Genomic DNA, 21534 nt, shown 5'->3' on the forward strand with positions numbered 1-21534 from the left:
ATGCTGCATCCTGCTTCTTCACTTAGGTAGAGATGATGTTCTTGGACACAGAAAAGTAACTATCTTCTGCTAAATCGAGTCTGGGCTAAGGAGTTTTCTCCTCTGTAACAATTATCAAACAGAATTTCTGAGTCGTCACATATGTTAATTGGTTTAAACTCTGAAGTGTATTGAAATATTAATAAAATGGGGAGATATTTTTATTTAGGATGCAAATTATGCTTCACAAAAAAAGTTTAATTTCAGCGAACAGCTATTTCAAAACATAAGGGTATTTGAACTTCTCACAAAAATTGGTTACACATCATTGCTTTCAGTGAGTAGTACTCACACTTGTGTTTTTGCTAATTGAGACTCATTTTGGTCATCAAGTTTAGTTATTGCTGTAATGCTGAGCTGATAGCTTGTGATTTTTTGGTAATGAGTCTATTAAGTTTTTGTGTGTTTCACCGTAGATAAAAGGATACAATTTTTCAGTGAAAGGTTATGTAATTATATGCCCTGTCTTTGAAACTTCAGTCCATTGTACTTGAAAATATTTTTCAGACTGGCAAATATTAAAACCTGGCATGATAGCTTCAGCAGTGAGAGCAATTAAGGGGTGAAAATTGGAGGTATGAATAATTTCCAGTAATTCGAGGAAAATGATCTTTAGTGTTAGAAATATTACACTGTGGTATAATTACACAGAATGTTAAATGATGGATACTTTTTTGAAAATGCAAGTTTCCCGGCTTCAGGGTGGTTTGTCAAAACTTTCTGTCTGGCAAAAAATTACATTTTATAGTGATCAGGTGTTTGTTGTCCCTTTTTACCCTCTCATTCTGACTCTGCCTTCTCTTTTGATGGAGGTTGGTGAGACCTCTAGAAAAGTGCACGTGCTGCATCGACTCAAATTTGCATCTATTCCATTTCTGCAGGTATTGTCCAGCATTTGAAAAACAAACAAAACAAAAACCAGATACAATTAAATGTAATCCAACTTTCTTTCACTCTTTGATTTTCCACTATTAATGGATTGCTTGTCATTTCACACTGGATTTTTTTTGGTGGACTTTTAAGCAGTTTTGAATATGGAGGCAATCTCACCAGTTCTAAATTGAATATTTCATTTCTGTATAGAAATTTCTGTAGATGCAACTGCCTGGTGTTTTCTACCTCTCCAATTTTTCAGCTGTGTAGGAAGACTGAAGTGGGTTTCAACTGAATGTTGGTAGAGGTTCTGTGGGGATATCCATAAGCTCTCAAATGTTTTGTTGGTTAATGGTGGAAAATAAGAGAAGGGGTCTTGGTTTTACTCCTAAATTTATTCGACCTTCAATATGAAGTATTATTCTAAAATTCTAACTAGAATAACTATAATTTTAATAAGGTCATTCCATAAATTTTTTTTATTTTTCTTATGGTAAAAAAAGACTAGCGCCTCCAGTGTTTAATCAAGGTGAAAGTAAAATATCACTATATTTAGAAGACCAGAAATAATCTTGCTGCACAACTTGTGGGGATTCCTGGAATAAAATACACACCTGAGGCATGTCAGGTAGAAGAGGAGGTGTGAAGGGAGCCTCAGGTTGTATGGGAGCCCCCCATGAGTGCCCTTGGGGCTCCTCCCTGGCTCCGTGGCAGCAGAATGCCTGTGAGTGCCAGAGTCACCAGCCTCCAGAAAAGGAGAGAGTTAATTAAAAGGGTAGGAAAGCAGGAGTTTGTCAGCTATGGGTTGAAACCAAGGTGTTTGGTGTTTTGGTGAGGAAAACAGACTCCTGAGTTCTGAGTTACAAAAGTCTTGTGTCATCTGCTGGTTTTCAGACTGATGCGTAAAATCTGGATGTAATTGCATGATGGAATTTTTTTCTTGACTATTTTCAGATGATTTGGATGTTTTAAAAAACAAATTTGAATTCCCAGGATTTCTGAGATTTCTCTCTCTTAAAAATTTCTAGCCTTCCTTTGAGAGTTTTTGGGTGAGCTAGTGGTCTCACTTTTCCCCCAGCTCCAATTTAACAAGTTTTGTTTCCTGCTTTTACTCTAGTTCTTTCCTGGAAAAGAAGGAAAACATTGTCTGAGCTATAGAAGAACATTCTGCCCTTAGGACACTGTGTGTGTAACATACAGCATGTTATACATGGTATCTGCCTTTTTTATGACTTGTTCTCTTATATTAAAATAAACACTGATAGCAAGCAGGCGTGAAAGGCAAACATGTAGTGGTGATGAAAACCATTTAATGATTAGTAGAGAAACATATTTATTGGAAATAAAAACCATGTCTAATGGTGACTTCTTGAAACACTACCATGTTGTGGTATTTGCAGTGCTGTATGTCCTGTACAGTAGATATTGTTTAAAATTGCTTGGGAACTGGAGCTTGCAATAGTGAGCTTGGAATGTCCTGCAGATAATTAAGTTGTGGTCAGGCCTTACAAAAATAAAAAGTTCTCGAACTATGATTTTATAAACATGTTACAATAACATTTCTTTATATTTAACAGTTTCTTATAGAAAGCTGATACTCTCACAAGGCATTGACTAAAGGTAAAACATCAAGAAAGAAAAAATATTAAATTAAAACTTCGCTTAAGATGTTGACAGTTGGCTTGTAATATTAAACAGATGTGTGTGTTCTTGGGATACTCTTCTTTCAGAACCTTGTTGCATACTAGTTTTCAAGCGACAGCTACAAATTTTTGATTAATTCAAAATTCTTCTTTCTTCAGTTGTCTTTGTTATATGTTATTTTCTTTGGGTGTATTCAGCTGGACAGTGTGATGCCAGCTGCAGTTTCTGCTGTGATATTTAAGGGAAAGTGTTCCTTCGTGTAGGCTTAAATTGAGGCATTCCTCATTCAACTATATAGAAAAATTATTACATATATGCAAATGTACATGTATGAAATACATCTGTGTATTTCTTGGGCATGATATTACCTTTGCAAGTGTAAGGGTGGCGTTTATTGGTTCTGGTTGTGGCTGTGGTAGGGCATAATTTGGCGGTTTTGGCTCTAGTAAATATTGCACATAGAAGCTAATACCAAAATAATGGAACTTTTCATAAGATGTAAGTTTAATGAAATATAGAGGGAATGGTCACTTAAAGGGAAAGTGTATAGCGCTATTAAAATGGCAAAATGTTGTGTCCGGTTCTGATGTCAACCTTTTTCAGAAGTGTGGTAGTGCTGGGATGTTGCTTTGTTGGGTTTTGACGTTTTCTTTTAACAGAAAGAGACACAAGAATGATTTAAAGTCTGAAAAATCTACATTGTTGTGAGAAATCCTTTAACCTTATTTTGTTACGACGCGTGATCACGAGTAAAAAAAACGGATTTCTTCATGGATCCTCTGAGCAGCAAAATAAGATAACAGTGCTGTAAATAGGATGCATTATTTGAGATATGATTCAGCTGATCCTTGATTTGGTAAATTCTGCATCACTTGAAATCTCTTAAGTGCATGTATTTCAAAATACAGATGGTAGTCAACAATGCAGCAGTTAATGCACAGAGATGGCTCTGGAATTCCTTGTGGGACACTGCTTCATACCAAAGCAAGGAATTGGATACTGGTTTTCCAGATCCCAGACTACTACTCCTGTGATTCTGATCCATCTGACTTTGGACTGTGCAAATGTATGAATGTTCTCTCTTCATTTTTAATAATAAATGAACTTATGGGAAACAAATCATGCTGGAGTATTTCTGAAGTAAAATAGCTATATTTGACTTCACAGGATGCTTAATCTACCACACAAGTTTGTTGCTTACTGTGAAGTAAGCAACCACTTTTTAATGTGGTGTTTTTTGGTTTTTTTTTTAATTGTCAGGTTTCTTTTCCACAGATTTCAGGGGATGAGTGATGTACAAAGATGGTTACTTTATTAATTAATTAATTAATTAATGTATTTATTTATATATCTATAGGACTGAAGGAATCAGTGTGAGGTGATTGTTGATTAGATAGTGCCACATCGCAGTAGTTTGCATATTGACTCCATTTAGTATATCTGAATAGGATATCTTTTTTTTTTTTTAAAGACTGTGTAAAGACACAGTGATACGACATATTATGTGAATGAGATTGGCTTGTAAGAGTACACTTTATTTTTCTTGATGATGTTGCTTTCAGTTCCCAGAATTTTTTAGCTCATTCTGGAATCTGTTTTAAGTATAGATGGGAAATACTTATGAGAGCTCAGATACAGTTTCTTATGGGTTTTAATATGATGTAAAGGACTGTACAGCAAATACTACAGATAGTGAAAATGTGAAGGAAAAGAAAAAGGAAAAAATATCAAAGAGCTAATTAGTTGGTCTAAAATGTGACCTGGTGTAACTTCTTATATTCTCTTTATGTTCTGACATGTTGCAGCATACAGAATGTGTGGTGCTGTGGCATGGCCTTTTCGCTTACTTGACCATTTCTTCATGATTTATTGTCTAAAAAATTACAGTAGTTTCAGGAATTGTATGTGGATTCCCACAATACATTTGAAATACTTACAGTTTTATTTTTTAGGGAAATGAGGCATGTGTATTTTTTGAAGGAAACTTTTTGCTGCTTACAAGGAAGGAGAAGAAGCCTTTGCTATATAGCTCTTGAGACTTACCTGGATTATGCACCTCATGCAAATTCTGTATATGAGTATTATTTCAGTTTTAAAGAAATACATTCAAAACATCCATTAGAGATGTAAGGGGAAGAAGATAATACAAATATTAATGGATTTTACCTTTTGAGTAAAATTGCATGCTCATTTCAAAGACCACTTTTATTTGCTTAAAACATGGTTGCTACTGATGCTCTTACATTTAAAAAAGCTACCACTGCAGAAACCCACAGTCTGTTTGCAGGCATTTTATGGATTGAAGTGTTTTGAACAAACTGATTTGTATCAATCAGTTCTTAAAATGCAGCAGAACAAGTTTCTTTTTTCGGTGAGACTTGTAAGTTGTGGTGGGAATTCTGTGCAGCCTGATGATGATGGACAGGATCTTCTGTCTGAGCAGGCATACAAATAATTCAGTTATTAGAATGTGCCTTTCTGCTGGGGCTTTGTGGTGGTTGGGTCTGCCTTCAGGTTTTGTCCCTCTTGTGGATGACTTTGAAATAATAGCAATAAAATATTAGTCATGGAAATTACATGAGATAACATGTTTTTTCATTAGCCCACTCAGAGACAAAGGATATTATATTAACATAGCTCCAATTATCCTTATTGCTGGTGCTTGAATACCAAGGCTCTGCAGAAGAGCTCTATAGATGTATGCCTAGATATAGATCCTACAAAGATAACTTGTTTGACTGAGGCTGTTGTCAGTGAGATATTGTTGTTTTAAACACAGATATATATTTTAATGAAAAAATATTTTCTTATTGGAATTTTATAAGGAAGAGGATTGTTGTAATACAAAGAAACTGAAACTCTTGAATAGTAAGTTGTTTGGAATTAAGTTTCCTACCTCTTTTAAGACTGTGAACTGATTATGTTGCCTTCTGATTGCATGGTGTGTTTTCTGCTTTAAATTGCTATTACAGTAGCTTTGAGAGTCCCTAACTGAGAGCAGAGCTAGATTCCCTTTGCAGAGCGTTTGAACTGCTAACTGAGCAAGACATTGAATGATGCAAGATGGAATCCTGGTTGTACTGAAACAGACTGCAGAGTTATGGTTGATTTAATTGAAGAAAATACTGTGCAAAAAATTCTTAGCTGAGTGAAAAGTTTAATGCTTGCTCATTGTTTGTTTCACATTTTATCTTGACTAAGAATGAGGATGAAGGCTCAAATAAGAGATTGTGGAAAAAGAAGCCTTCTCAAGTGTTTTTATGGATTTTTTTTTATTCAGACATGTTTTCTTTTTTTTTTTTTTTTTTTTTTGCAAGAAATGAACTGATTTAGTTGAGACTATTCAAATATTGTTCACTTGAGTCCTAAGAGAGCATTCCCCAAATGGGAAGGCATTATGAGTAAGGACATTTCTAATTTGTGTCACTTATTTGTATTACCAAAGATATGCTGTATCCTAAATCAAAATAATTCTGAAAATATTTATTCATAAGAGTTGTTGGGTAAAACTAGCAATTTTCTGAAAAAATGTAGTTTTGAAACTCTCTCTGAGTTGTAGCAATTAACCTACATGCACATTTATAATTCTAAAAAATGGACAGCATATTACATTCAAAGACTGGATCTGATAGACTCAAATTGCTTAAAACATCAGTTATTGAAGATGTCCCCCTGGGACTTTGAGAAACTATTTAACAGATGAAAGTACATTTTGAAAAGTCTGACCTTACAGGCAATCATAAAATGAATCAAAACAGTTCTTTCCTCCCCTGAAATGTACAGAGCCCATCTGTATCTAATCCAGTAATTATAGACTGAGTTCAATTACCTTTTCAAACTTGGAGCAGACTGGAGACTAGGCAGTGAACAAACATATAGGGTTTTGTCTAGACCTCAATTGACCACAGTCTAAAACTTGAATTTATATCTAATTTTATTTTTAGTGTAGCTTGATAGTTTTTAAAGGATTTATTTTGCTACCTAGTTGCTAGATCATGAAGGTTTTTATTGTTGACTTAGTGTTTATGGTGACATTTTTTGTTCCAGTGAAGTTTATAAAACGGCACCAAGTCCTAAAAGTTTACTGTATAAATAATTTTGAATTTTTAAAAAGTGGATTTAACAGCTCTTTTGAGTCTTTAATATTGCCACAATCAAATTATGAAATAATCTGAACAAAAATTATGTTATTTAATGTCTGTACTCATATCCATATATTTAATATTCAGGTTGAAACACCCACCTTTGATGTCTTTGGCTCTTTTAGAAATATGGACCCCGGCTGCAATATTACCAGTAGTTGACACAGATTAGAAACATAAAAATAAAATAATAAATTTTCAACTATTTTTTAAAATTTATTTCAGTTAAAGCAGGTAAACTATCCGTTCAGCCACAGGCAGCGTTAGAGAATACATACACAGCTACAAGTTGTAGCAGTTAGTGTAAGTTATCACTTTGACTACCAAGTTGAAGCCTAGGCATCTTTTGATATTATCCCACAAGCAGAACAAACCACATAATATATAATATAATATAAATCTTGATGAGAGGAATCTCGTGCTGCATTCACTGTCTGACATAATGTTTCCAACATGGTGTTACTCCACATAGAGCAGCTCTGAGCAGCCTTCTCTTGGCAGGCATTCTTCACAACAAAGCTGCGTAGTTCACAGAACCCAGTGCAGTGCGCAGGACTGGGGCTGTTACAGGAACATTTCTGATCTCTTGGGTAGCAGTGAAGGAGCAATGGTTAAGGACAGAATAAATGCTTTATTTTTAACTTTTAGTTGTGCAGTGTGCTTTTGACAGAATGGTGTTTCTTGGCAAGTGAAGCCTATGATAATTAGTGCATTTAGTTTAACTTACTTATTCTTAATAATAATCAATATTTGTAGCAGTTGCTGTAATTAGTTCCGAATGTGGCTCATGGTGACTTCCAAGTCAACACGTATTTGATGAATAAGGCACACTGTTCCAGTAAGTAGTAAATTTGACATGACAAGCTGGAGTCTTTTGATGTTTAATTGGCTTTCCTTGTAACACTTGAGGAAAAAAATGATCTAATGAATGTTGCATTGACCATAAAGCTGAAGCCCAAGAGATTGCATGGAATGTATTTTGTCTCCATATTTTGTAAGCATGGGAAAAGCTTTCTAATATTTCTGTTTTGGCATGGTTTTTTGGGTGGGAGGTGTTTGGTTGGTTTGGTTTTTTAGTGTATAGTAGTTTTCTGGATGAATTATACTGTTATGAAGAGGTAATATGGAAATGTATAAAATTATATTATTAATCATATTCTTAAAGCAAAATTTGTAGTAGTATATTATCAGGAAGTGTAGTAGTATATAACATCAGTCTGGTTTGTTGTTTTGGTTTTTTTCCCCTCTCAAAAAGGATGGACTGTCATGCACTCAGAAGTCAGGAAATCCAATTTAAAATTGCAGTTCTTCCTCAAAATCCTATTTACAAAAGCATTGGGAAGTTCTTTATTTCTCTCTGCTTTAACTCCACATCAGGAGCCAAGAAGACCTTTCAGCTGTTGCTAATAGCAAATGTTGTCATCCGTTTCACAATCATACTTATATTAGTAGATTTATCATAGAAGATATGACCATAATCTGCTTCCAGTAAGTCCCCTGGCACTCTCTTTTCTTCCTCCTTACCGTTATGACCATAAGAAATAAAATTCACCTAGAAATTCTATTTAAGTTTATGCTGCCATAGAACATACCACCAGCCTGCAATGCAAAGTAGGGATGGTTGATGTAAGTTTCTCAGTTTTTAATAATTCCATGTTACAGCTTCATAGGAAAAATCTGCTATGACCAGGATGCTATAGCCTGTAGCCTGCAGGTTACTTGAAATGAGAAGTCTAGATTTAGCACTGTGTTTATCTGGATAATTTTAATTCTAGGGGATAGTGACACTACTGACCCCAAATTCTAAGGCTATTAACAGTAACTTAAGAATTATGCTGGCTGCAATAGACAGAATTTGTGTTACAGGAAAAAAGACTATTTCATAGTCTCAAGATATTTCATGACCACATCAAGTGTTTTTCCCAAGTAATGGTTGGTTGGTTCAGTTGGATCTCTTTGCTCATTAGAAAAAGGACTTTGTTTTGTGACTGTTGCAAGAGGGTACTGTTGATTTTCAGTTGCATTCTGAAGACTGCCTGATAGATTTTCTGCTGTGTGCATTGCATACGTTATACTTGTAGTGTAAGATTAAAACAGTATTAAAAAATTGTGGTTTTAGTTTAATGGAAAGAGAAATTTGAAAAGTGAAAGCACTTGTCCTTTGTGCTTCAGTGGCTATTTGTGTGTTGGCTGTTTTCAAGCCGGATCACTCGAGTCAGCTCCTGAAATTGTACAGGAGCCTCGGAGCAGGCGCCCCAAACCCGCAGAGAGCACGCATCTCTTAGCTGCCTCTGTTCAAGGAAATGCATTGAATTTGCCTTGTGAGATCATTTTTAAATCCAAAGAGAATATTAACTTTATTGTAATCCCTGGTATTAACTTTGGAAAAAAATTGAGGTTCTTCAGGAGTCACCCTATTTTCTCCTGTTACACTTATTTAAAAGAAGTAACTTTCTTTTGTCTCCATTTGTTCCTTCCAACTCTTTTGGTTTTGATGTATGCTTTTCTTTCTGGTTCTGCGTATTGTATTTTGTTAGGTTTCTGTTGAAATCTCTCACAATTTTAGTGTCATTGATTTCTTATTGTTGGTATTCTTAATTTGCAGTCCATTTTATTCCTTTGTTACTATATTTATTTTCTGATTTTTGGCTGATTTTCTATACTTTACAGAATAGTAGATGCTTGTTTATTTAAGTGGTAAGAAACTGTTAACTACAAGAAGGATAATTTGGTTGCCCACAAATATCTAGTCAGTTGTTTCACTTTCTGCAGTAAAAGGGAGTCTTTTTACTCTTCTAGCTATCTGATTTATTGTATAAGACAAAGGAATTCAAAGTGCCTTCCATGTGAAGCTTAATCTTTATAAGTAATTTTTTCTTTGTCTTTTTTTTCCTGTCTTGTCCAGCAGTCGCTTTTTGGACTTCTTCCTTTCCTTGACTCCATTTGTGTCATTAATATTAATAATGGCTACTAACAAAGCAATAAAAAGTTGCTTGTAGTCATTAAAGTTATGCTTTTAAAAAACTTTCTAAAGTGGAAAGTCCTCAAATCATTTTGAATAAAAGAAAAATTATGTTGTGTTACTTAAGCTACGTAAGAAGTCACAGTACAGCTAATTTGATACAGTGCAATGAGATACAGCTAAACAAAGTTATGTGAGTAAAACTTTCTACTTCAACATGGGTTTATTTTCCTTCCCTTTATTTTTCTATCCTTACTCATTTTTGTCTCTTCCATGCTTATTGATGCTGTAGTCAGACAGACACTTGAGTTGCTTATGCAGGAACCACATTTGAATTGCTCTGTAGGGGACTGAAGAACATTCAGGACAAAAAAGATGAAGTATCTTCAAACTAGTTTAGATATCCTGACTTTAAGTATACACTGCTGCTACACACTGTGTTCAACACTATGCTTTTCCATTGGTATGACATTAGAGCTACAGGCATTTGAGATTGTTTTGTGTTTCTGTGGGGAAAATTGTAGTTTTGGAATGCTCTGGTTCTAAAGCTGATGTGCCAAGGAGTAGAACATGGTATTAAAACATGAGGTCAGGTTAACTGTCTCCTTGCTAGCACATATGTAGCATAAAGTGTTTTATTTAGGCTATTTTGAACACTTTCAAGAACAATATTTTATATCGTAGGAGATTTAATAATTGATTTGGGAGTTTGTTTCTTTCCCCTTTAAGTGTGGAGTTCGGGTTTTTTTGCTTTTGTTTTGATTTATTATCCTAAATAAAGGTCCTGATCTTCTAATACATGCTAGGCTCTTGTGCTCTGATATCCGTCTCTCATTTGTACTGTAATTATATTTTCTGCTTTAGCATGGGTGTACCTTACTTCTCATGTTTTTTCACTCTTTACTTCAAACCATACCCTTCTGCTTCTGTTTCTATTCCCCCTTTCATCTGCAATTCTTCCCTTCCTTTACTTCTCAGTGTTTCTCTTATTTTTCCACACTTGTGCCACAACGAGCTTTACCAGCTCCTGTTGCATTTATTCATACAGTCAGATACCTGCTTGACATTTACTGCTTACTCTTGACCAATCTCTGTATGATAAATTCTCTTTCTAGTATTAAGTTCTCCTGTTCTAATTGTGATTCATAGCCATAACGTTTTCATCTTAAAGTTGCTAGTGAGGTGGATCCTCAGCAGGGAGGCACTTCATGTTTACCTTTCTCTCTTCCTAAGATCATGCCAGTGCATGAGCAGACTACTGAAATACTGATGAAATGTATTTCAGTAATACTGACTCATCTGTAATGCAGAGCAGAGCTGTGGAGCGGTGGCGTGACATTTGTTAAATCAGGTGTTCGTAACCCAAATAGAAATGAAAATGTAGTGTCATTTCTGTCCTTGGCATGAGAGACTGTTCACTAATTCATGTAAGAGCTGTGAAACATTGTGGCAAATTGCAGTAGCGTTTTAGCCTAACCTTGAGTGAAAACTGTACACAAACCAGTATCCATCTTACGAGAGATACTCCAATTTCTCCCTATGCTTGTCTGCTGAAATACAATTATTTCTCATCCAGTTGTTCTGTTATTTGCCCACACAATGCATTTAGCTACTGCAACCCAACCTGGAAAATCTGTTTATTATGGCAAAAGACAGGTAACACTGGTTTTTTCACTGTGTATGGGTTGGTGAGATATAGTGAAACTGTTTGATAGACACTGAGCATCTTAGAAAACACAAAGCATCTTAGAAAGTTTTAAGGCTAGGTCTGTGAGCTTATGGACTGTTTGTGTGTGTTTACTTCTTGACATGGTGGTGGTTTTAGTTACTCGATGGTTCCTTCTTGCTCTACATGCTACAGCAATGTCCTTATGGACATCAGCAGAAGGTTGTGAAAGGAAGGTCTTTATGAAAATGGTGTCATCTCTGAAATGCGTGTGCCCCAAACTGTTGAAAAACCATGATGTTGCCTATGAAACAAAAAGTCAGACAAGGGAAAGTAGTCCCTGTTTTATTCTCTCTAACAAGAGTGTTTCAAGTAAAATAAGAACTCAAATTCATTTTGCAGAGTAAATATTTTAATAGATTTTTCTCTTCTGAAGCTCTTCTGATTCATCAGAGTTTACAGAGTAAGCATGATCTTTTTATTGCGCTGGTGGTTTCTGTGATCTTATATCAGTGTACTTTGGTGCTAGATAACCAATGCAGCTCTCACTGCAAAGTCCTTGTGAACAGGAATCTTGTCAATAAATACATGTCAGTGTCTCTGCCACCATCTTGTTTCCTGAGATTGTCTCACAGCTGGCTGGGCACTTAGGAATTTCAGAACGGAGACCGTGTTCCTTTCCTGAGCAGCCTTGGGGATAATGCTGTAGTTTACAGCCCTCTCTTCTTGGAGACCCTTTGGAGTTGACTTCTGGTTGGAACCTCAGACTTAATGCAGCAGTACACAGTGGTGGTATGTCTCAGTAGAGAGGCTATCTCACTTTATTTCAGCCAGCCCTTTTGTTTCCTTTTCTTGTGTGTCTTGGTTTTGCATTAGTTTTTTTTCTGTTTCTCTCCCTATTTATGCACCCTGTGTTTTCTTTTCTGTGGATGTGTACTATCAAAAGCCACCTATTCTATGAAGTTATGGGTTCCTATGAATTTGAGACTTTCTAGACATAGATAAAACACTTTCAGAAATCAGTAAAATGTTGCAGGGAATGGTAGCAAATTACAGGATACAGGTCACTTAACTCAGAGATGGGAACAGATTGTTGTATTTTGAGGTGTCTTGCATGATCTTGCAAAGCTCACTTCAGTGAGTCTCTTTTGGCATTTATATTACAAGCCAAGCTTTTTTATGCCCACATGAGCCTTGGTTTGGCTGAGTCTCCTAAAGCAGTCTCTCCTACAGAGAGTTACGAGAAGGAGACCAGAAGCTCATATCTCTTGAGGTTTTCAGAGCTTGTCCTCTGGCTTATGAACAGTTACTAGAAACTTTAAGCAGCTTAGTTTTCTTTCTCTTGTTTGGTAAAGTGTTTGTCATTGTATAACAGATAGAATAATTGAGTTCACAGTTTAGTTGTAAATAAGGCTGAACTTTATTAGTTTTTTCATTACTTTCCTGATATGATTTGATTATTTCCTATTAATATAGTCAAGGAAGGCTTACGTGGTGACTTACATACAGGTTATATAACCACCACAAGTGCCATAGAGTAGTATACTGTAAAACATACAGGAATTAGAGAAATTACCTGTTAAACTGTATTTTTTTTATAAAGTTTCCTTCTACTTTTACTTCAGTATTTTTCACAACTTTACATGGCTATGACAGATGTTCCCACAGGAAACTATTTCAGTCTATTGTGATGTGAAATTTTTTCTAGATTTTGGGCTATGTTTTTTGTTTTGATTTTACGTTGTAAAGTACATCAGTGTTTCCTCCTGTGAACTTCAAGTTCTTTTCCTTGCTTTTTGAAAATACAAAACATCCTGTTGCTCTTTTAACTCTTACTTAACTGGCCTATAAATCCTGAATTAGTTTAACCTTGAATTTCTTTATGTAGCACAATTGTTGTTGAGGGTCAGCGTGCTGGAAGGTTTCAGGCAAACTTGTAAATACCTAGTCTATAGGAACCACTATTATGAACATTTTTTTAGCTATGCTGATATATGAAAAGCTTTCCAGTTTATGCATTTTTATTCTTCCCTGCTACTCCCGAACTTTTATGTGAGAAAATCATAAAAATTTTTGTGCTGTGTTCCTGTTGACCTTGCAATGTCAAAGCAGTTTCTCATGATTGCTCTCATCATTAAAGATGTTTAATATATTTATTTTAGCTTTTTAAATCTGAGAATGCTTAGCTTCTTTTTTTTTAGTGATTGGCATTTATATCAAGTGAAATTAAAACTCAGATATCTGAATGCTTTGTTCAAATTGGTTAAATGAGTATGATTAAGTTGTAAGAAGTAGGCCATCAAGTAAAATCTTACAATTGCATACAAAGCTGTCTGTTGAATTAAAAAAACAGAAACCCAACTTTCATTTGCAATAGCACTGTTCTGATTTTCATTAAATAAATTATGTTTTACTCTATTTTGTTTAAACTCTAGATTAATTTCTATGGTTACAGCGGATATAAATCTCTAGATTGCCTTTAAAAGGGATTGTTTATTCAAAACAGGACTGACAGTCTCTCCTCAAGAGAAGCTATTACTTAATTTTATTTTTCTAAGTTTAAATGCTTAAAAAATATTTGTAATGATACCCCAAAGGCATCATAAAAATGTAAAAATAATTATACTCTAAAATTACCAAAATTACAGGAAGTGGACATTTAAAAAATCTTACTGAGATTCATGGCTGAGAGAAAGTGACGCAGGAAAAGTGCCTTATTTCACAACTTGAAATCTTGTCAGAGATTTTACTTTAGGTGATTAAAAATAAATGTTTGAATTGTCAGTATTACTCAGATGTGAGAGAATAGCATTGATTTCCCTTTTAATTACAGCTCAAACTTTCTCCTCACAAATTCTGCAAGCACTTTCTAGAGAGAAATTTTTATGTGACTATTTTTTTCAGGTAGAAATTATTTTCCCCATGGTGGGGGCATCTTTTTTATAGGCAAAACAGCTGGCAAATACCCATAGTCAGATGAAAACCAGCATAAAAAGCATTTTGTAATGAGCAAATCCAGGGGTTCAGAGTTCTTTTGGACTCTTCATATGTCATCTTGGAAGTGTAATGGTCATTTGGTAGTTAATGTAAATATGGAAGGGGAACATGCTCTAAACAAACAAGTTCTTCTCTTGGACTTTGGTCATGTCAGAAGATTCTCGAGTGGGAGCAAGATAAGGTGTCTTTCTTCTGTGATGCTTTTATTCCCACTTGATCTCTGATAAACTTCTAGCCTTTGCTGTAGAGTTGAGAACCTGCCATGGTTTGCCTTGATAATAATTTATAAGACACTCAGAAAGGGACAGGATGAAGGGAATTGGATAATACTTGGATTTCAGGTTGACTGTTAGTATTCCTCTCTGGTTCAAGGATGATCCCTTTTTTTTTTTAAGGCTATATTTTTACTCACCTCGGTTTGCTATTATAAGGACTAGTGGAGAAGAGTTGTTTTCCCCAGGGATGGAGGAGGGGGTTTTTTGTATGGTTCTATTTCCTAGGTGCTGTAACAAAGGAGTAGTGGCTTGCTCAGAAAAGGCAGTGAAGCAGAGCATTTGAAGTAGGGCAGAAGAGGAGATGTGTGTGCCTGATGCAGCAGCTCTGTCTGGGTTTCCTGAGGATGTGAATGCCTCTTTCAGTGTATCACTCACTCTGCATCAACAATGGAAGGACTTACGGCTACCAGGACAGAGGATCCAGCTCTTGGGGTTTCCTGTTGCACGAGAAAAGGGGGCAGAAAGGGACCTTTGCATTAATTTTTATGCTGATACCATAAAGCTCTTGGATTAAAATCTTAATGTGCACTGAATTGGCTTATTTCCAGTATATTTATTTATTGCTTTTGTGCTTGATTTATATATGGTCTTTACATAAGGATTCATAAACATCTAATTTCTGACTGGGTATTTTTCTTGGTGTTTTAGTGGAGGAGAAACTTATTCAGTACAAATGCTAGAGCAACCACTGAAGTAATGTTCAGTCTGTATAATACAAATTAAGGTGTTGAAACATAGAAGTATTTTTGCACTAAGAATATTATTGTACAAATAATGAAAATCCAGGAAAATACTTGCCCTTCTGAATGTTACTTGACAAGAGTTGTAGGATATTGAGACAGAATAGGTGTTGTGTCTGTTCGTGCTCTATATCACTGTGGGTTTATGAGCGTAAGTACACCGAAAATGCAGAGCTCTGAGTGGGAAGGGCCTGGCACAGGGGCCGCGAAGCCTGAGCAAGGCTCGGCTCTGGCCGCGGCTTCAGGGAGCGCGGCCGCCGCGGCGGCTCGGCCCCGGCCCCTGTCTCGGGCTCGGCCCCGGGTTCGGCACCAGCCCTGGGCTCGGCCCCTGTCCTGGACTGAGCCCTGGCCCCTGTCCTGAGCTCAGCCCCAGCTTCTGTTCCAGCCTCGGCCCCTGTCCCGGGCTCAGCCCCTGTCCCGGGCTCAGCCCCTGTCCCGGGCTCAGCCCCTGTCCCGGGCTCAGCCCCTGTCCCGGGCTCAGCTCCTGTCCCGGGCTCAGCTCCTGTCCCGAGCTCGGCCTCGGCCCCGGCCCCTGTCCCGGGCTCACCCCCTGCCCCGGGTTCAGCTCCTGCTGTGCCCTGCAGTGGCTTACGGTGAAGCAGATTTCAGTCCAAAAGTGAAGCACATGCTAATGGAACTCTCTGAATTGCGCTGCAAAAACCTTTCAGAAAATCGAAAGATTTCATAATAAAGGTCGGAAAGAGTAACCATTTATTACTGAGTAGCTGTTAAATCAGACTGGACTTCTCTCTTTATATCGTAGAACATCTTTCAGTCAAGAGAATGTAGTACTAAAATGAGCTGAGACTGAGAACGAGAGACAAGGAAAATACCTCTTACAGAAAGACTCAAGCAACGCTGAATGCAGTTACTGAAAGGTTGTAAATGGAGCATTTTCAACAGCAGTGGTAAAGGCCAATTATTGCAAATACGTATTTTGACCAATTTCCTTGTATCTCTCAACCAAAACATTCCCCACAATTGTTGTGGGATATGTATTTTAGTCAATGAGGTTTTGGATGATTGTGTAAAAATACAAGTTAAAGTTAAGATTAGAGTTTGACAATAAACAAGAAAAAGGGAAATAGTAAGTTTTATTAAAATCAGATGTTTTGCTCTTTCTTTTTTTGTTGCTGCTGATAATAAATGAAAACTAGTTACGAAAACCATTTAGCATGATGATACACTGTAGGAAGCCTACTGTTAATTTTTTTCAGGTCATTTCATGTTCCTGTTAACTGTCTACAGACCATTTTCAGAATATCTAGATGTGTTCTATATGTGATGGTGTCAAACCAGTGTGCTCCACAAGCGCTAAGGAGACAGTGGCAAAATTAACACAGACCTCTATCTCAAAGTCTGTGTGTGTTGCATTTCTCTGGTTTAGAGTTGAAATTCAGTATTTGTAAGTAATGACCCTAAAAAATAGGACTTCCTTTCTGTTTACAAGTGTCTAAAGTAACAAGCATTAAAACCAGTTTTAAGTATATACAATATATTCATGGATAATTTCCTTAAAAACAAAAATTTAAAATAAAAATCAGTGACTTCAAAGTAATTTTTCTATACAGCTGGAGTTTGCTGTCAATACCATACACATTTTTAAAATACTTACAGCCTTATCCCCAAATAGCACTCCAGTGAAACCTTCATTCAGTGATAATACCGGGTATTGTGGGCAGGGGGAACTGGAGTTTTTGAGCTCTTGGATCTTAATTTTGTTTGACTCTTATTAGAAGAGTCTTGAACAACAGAAGTTAGCAGTTGTGTCACAAAATTGCAAGAATAATTTTTTCTTGATATATTTGACTGAATCTTACATAACACTGGATTATTTTTATGGAAGGCATAGTAAGATGAAATGTGAGACTTTTAGCCTGATAGTGAGTTATTGACTACCAAATTTGCCATTGCAGATAATTAACAACAAATAAAAAATAAAAATAATGAAATGCAGATCTAAAGTGCAATTTAGAGGCAAAGTATTTAAATGTAAACTGACAGTAGTATAAGTCAATGAGACAATTTTTGAACCACAGACAGTATATATAAAAATATGTTAAGCAAGAACTAAAAAAAACCCCAAGATTTGTTTAGATCCAACTGGGTTTTGTTTGTTTTAATGTACAAGACAGCGCTTTTTTACTTTTTCCTTTTTGAGGGTTTGATATTAAGCAAATTAAAGTGTTTTCTACTCCAGGCCAGGTGTCAGGAAATTGGCTTTGCTTCTTACTGCAGTTTAAAAATTTCTTAATCGCTTTGTTAGTGTCCATCAAATACTGCCTGTGGTATTCTGCAGACAGGTTTTAACTTCCAATATTCCACAATGACTCATGAAATCTCCTGCAATGATTCCTTACAATTTTGCTTTCATTTTATATTTAAAAATGTGTTGTTTTAAATTAGAAAAATACTAATAATATTAAACATTTTAAAAAATATTTCTTAAATTTTATTCCATCTTTACCTTGAAGTTTCAAGTAGCCTCACTCTTCCTCTTCATGGCTTTTAATTCAATTAATTCAATTTTGAATGTTCTTATCATATACTACACATTTTGTTAACAAGACCCCTGCCCATTCTTGGTTAATTCCTTTGCTTCAAATGCAAGACTGCTAATAAAATGCAATAAGAAATGTTTCTGTGCCCGTTGCTGTTGCTGTAACATGTATGCTGATGTAAAGCAGAGACTGAACAAAGTCACGATTTTCCTGAGATTAGAGGTAGCCAGGCTGGCTGTCTCCCTGCTTCCAGCTCCGGGCCACCCCCTTGCCGCAGTTTAGATATTATTTGCTCTTTTGGGTCTCAGATTACGAGAGCAATTGATCTGCGTGACCTATTTTAGAAACTTTCACGTTTGCTGGGCAAACCTAAACCAAATGTATCCCCTCAAGAGACAAATCAGCTGCGCAGCGGCCGCGCTGACGCGTGGAGGCAGCCAGCGAGTCCCGGCGTCAATCCTGGGGGCACAGCTCCATCTCATGGCGCACTGCGAACTCGCACCAAGTCCCTTAAAGAACAATCTTCACACGAGTAAGTCTAATTTCATTGGTTTTATCTCTGTTACAGTTATTTCACTGTACCAGCGAATGATTTCATTTCCTCTTTTGAAGGTTCCAGTTTTGAAATGTAAAATCCAAGTTACAGTACTTGAAAAGCAAAAATCTTGTCAGTTCTTAGCAACATCCAGCACAAGTCTGTGTTGATTCAATGGGCTGACAGTGCTTAAAATATAACTTAGGTAAAATATAACCAGTGTGGAATCTAGCCCATCCTGTGTTGGGTTTTAAAAAATTCATCTATCCAGCCAAAGGTAGTTTGTACTGAAAAAGTTCTCTGTAGGAGTAATTTCTGCATCAAAACATTTCTAACTAGTTTTCAACTGTAATAGTTTAGGTAAGAGCTGAAGCTCTTATTTTAAAAATTATTTAATATAAATTTTGCTTCCATTTATAGTACGTATTCTGTTTGGGTTTTCACTCCAGGCTTCTGAAAACACTTACCTTCATTACATGCACTAACCATGGAAAATTTCCTTTCTCTCTCTCTTTTTTTTTTTTTTTTGGTATGACTTAGACATTGGAAAAACAAGTTTATGTTCTTACACTAATTACTGTATCTCCTCCTAGTACTGAAACTGTACTTCTTTTGGTCAGAAACATGCAGTTCCTATTCCTAAGCTGGTGCTTTACTGAAATCTATATGTTTGGAATTGAAAACAGGATAGGAGCCTAGATACTAATATTATACCAATCTTAAATTTTACACTTCTTGCCAAGGGGCTTGTAGAATATAGTCACCTTTTTATGAATGTGTAAATGGAATCTATTTAGGTAAGACATTGGAGATAATGTTTTTCAAACATATTGGAAAATTAAAATTTTCTTCAGAGTTTTTCTCCCCCCTGTTTTAAGGGATAGTATGGCAGTATAGTCAGCAGTCCTTGGTAGTGCTGCTGAATCAACAGTAAATACCACTCTCACAACTTCTGCAAAAGCCTTTCTATTATATTTTGGTTTTAAGTAATTTTTAAAGTTTCTTTTAACAAAGTACATCTTTTAAAAAATTCAGAGTGGCAATACAGCGTGAAGTGTAACAGTTAATTTTATATGGTAGGAAATAGTTGGGCATTGTTCTGATGGAAGAGTAAATTTGATAAAACGCTATATTTGTTCAATGAAAATGACCATTCAGCATGCTTGAATTCTCTCTACAATATGTCACGGGAACCTACTCCAATCATTTTAATCGTAAACAATGCTGCTGCTTCTTGCAGTGGGTTAAACGCATGCAAATTGGACCCTACTGTTTCATGAGTGATCAATTCTTTGTTGGAGTGGAAAGCAATGCTGTATGTATTGCTAAGAGACTGAAGGAAGCAAAGTCAGCGTCTTGTTCTAAAGCCTCTGCCTCTCATCAAGATTGCTTTGGAGTCAATGCTTGCCTGTTTCTTATCTTTTTAAATAACTTAGCCTGCTCTGAAATCATTACAAAAATCTCTAAACAGAGGAACATCTACCATTTCTAGTGCAGGCCCCAAGTATAAATAGAGCTATGCATGCCACCTGTGGTAGCAGATGGCAGCCATTCACAGCTTCCTTTTGTGTCAGACCTGCATTCGATGCAATAATTGCTTTTATGCTTTATTAAGTGTTGTTAAAAAAAATCTGTATTGGCAACAAAACACAGATATATATGTTAAAGAGATAGTTTACTGTGGGGATCAAGTCCAAACTGGAACCTAAAGTAACTTTTAAAAAGTTATGTTACAGGCTTTAATGTGAATTTATAGTGTTTTTCACTTGCGTGATGTTGATGCTTTTGTTTGCCACATAGTGGCAAACTGCTGCTGCTTCACTGTAGAGAATCAATTGGGTATGATTAGAACTACAGTTTGGAGTTTTTAAGTAACATCTGGAGTCTCCAGATTCAGTAATTGAGTTTAGGAGGTTATCATGTTGATTTTTTTAGGTTTTAATTAAATATACCTGATCCATTCATGGCAGATGCATCTTGTAGGAAGTTCCCTACTGGTATTATTCAGCACCTCCCTTGTGCTGGTGCAGGTATTTGTGGAGCTGAAATGAAAGAAACCAGTTCTTTCCAGAAGAGTAATTAAAAAAAAAAAAGTAAGTTCAGTGGTTTGGGGTGTGATATTGACCCTCAAGGGAGGGTCAGTGGGAATGGGAAGAGAAGAGGGAGAGCCTGGAGTTTCCTAAGTAGTCTTCATTGTTAGAAGGAACATAACCCACTGTGTTCTGGTAGTGCACAGAAGCTCAAGAAGATGCTGTTGCTGTAATGATATAACTGGTGCTCACAATATTGTGAGGAAAGGTATTTTATTCCCCAATTCCCCTAGAAATGTCAGTTATCAGGAAATTCAGCAGTGTTCCTCCCTGTAAGATAAGTTGTTATGTAGTGCAAGAGTGCTGCAACTATGAGGGGCTTTTCTCTAAGCCCTTCTGTCTCTGTTGGGGTGGGGGGGAAGGAAGGAAATAATTTCTTTATTTTAGGGCTGAAGGAAAGGCTTATTTCTTTGCTCCAGACTTTGGGAGAAAAAGGAAGTAAATTTCCAGATGCAAAAAGTGAGAATCATGACGAGAGGCCAATACTCAGATGTGTTTGTGCTTCTTCAAATTGCTCTCATCTATCCTTTTGACACCTGTGTCAAGTGGTGGTAAAAATGTTTTGAAAACAGGCATGTAGAGCAAATTGGAAGTTGCAGTTATGATGGATGGGTAAATGGAGTGGAAAAATGAGTGTGCTGAAATGCAAGTGGGATTTAAAATTCTACTAGATCTACTTGAAAGATTAATTAAGAGAAGATACAAAAATTCATCCCAGAGGCAGTGGACAGCAGGGTGAGAATGGCCAGAAAACTGTTGCAAGAAGGGAAGACTTTCTTTACAGAGATAAAGTTAGGTTTGGCCAAGTTCACAATGAGTTGCTACTGGTATTAAAACCTTCCTAAAGTTAAAATATTCTTCAGCTGTTTTAATAAAAAGAAAATTAGCAAAAAGTGTGGATTTGTCATGCAATTGGAGTATAAATGAGGAATGGTTTAGTCATGGACTCTAGGCTAAATTAATAAGGAAAATAGACCATTGGAGTAAAAGCAAGATACATATGGGATGTAGAAAAATTAGTAGAAAAAAAAGGTGTTTCCAGCAGAAATGGTTACAAAGTAACCAACACC

The 21534-nt window shown here is 36.2% G+C and overlaps 1 protein-coding gene across 4 annotated transcripts in view; it reads left to right on the forward strand.

Annotated features, from left to right (window-relative positions):
* STX18 (syntaxin 18) overlaps nt 1–21534 on the forward strand; it is a 58968-nt gene that overhangs the window by 9260 nt on the left and 28174 nt on the right. The gene's annotated exons all lie outside the window — the stretch shown is intronic.

Source organism: Camarhynchus parvulus, chromosome 4 (assembly GCF_901933205.1).
Source record: "Camarhynchus parvulus chromosome 4, STF_HiC, whole genome shotgun sequence".
Lineage (NCBI taxonomy): Eukaryota > Metazoa > Chordata > Aves > Passeriformes > Thraupidae > Camarhynchus > Camarhynchus parvulus.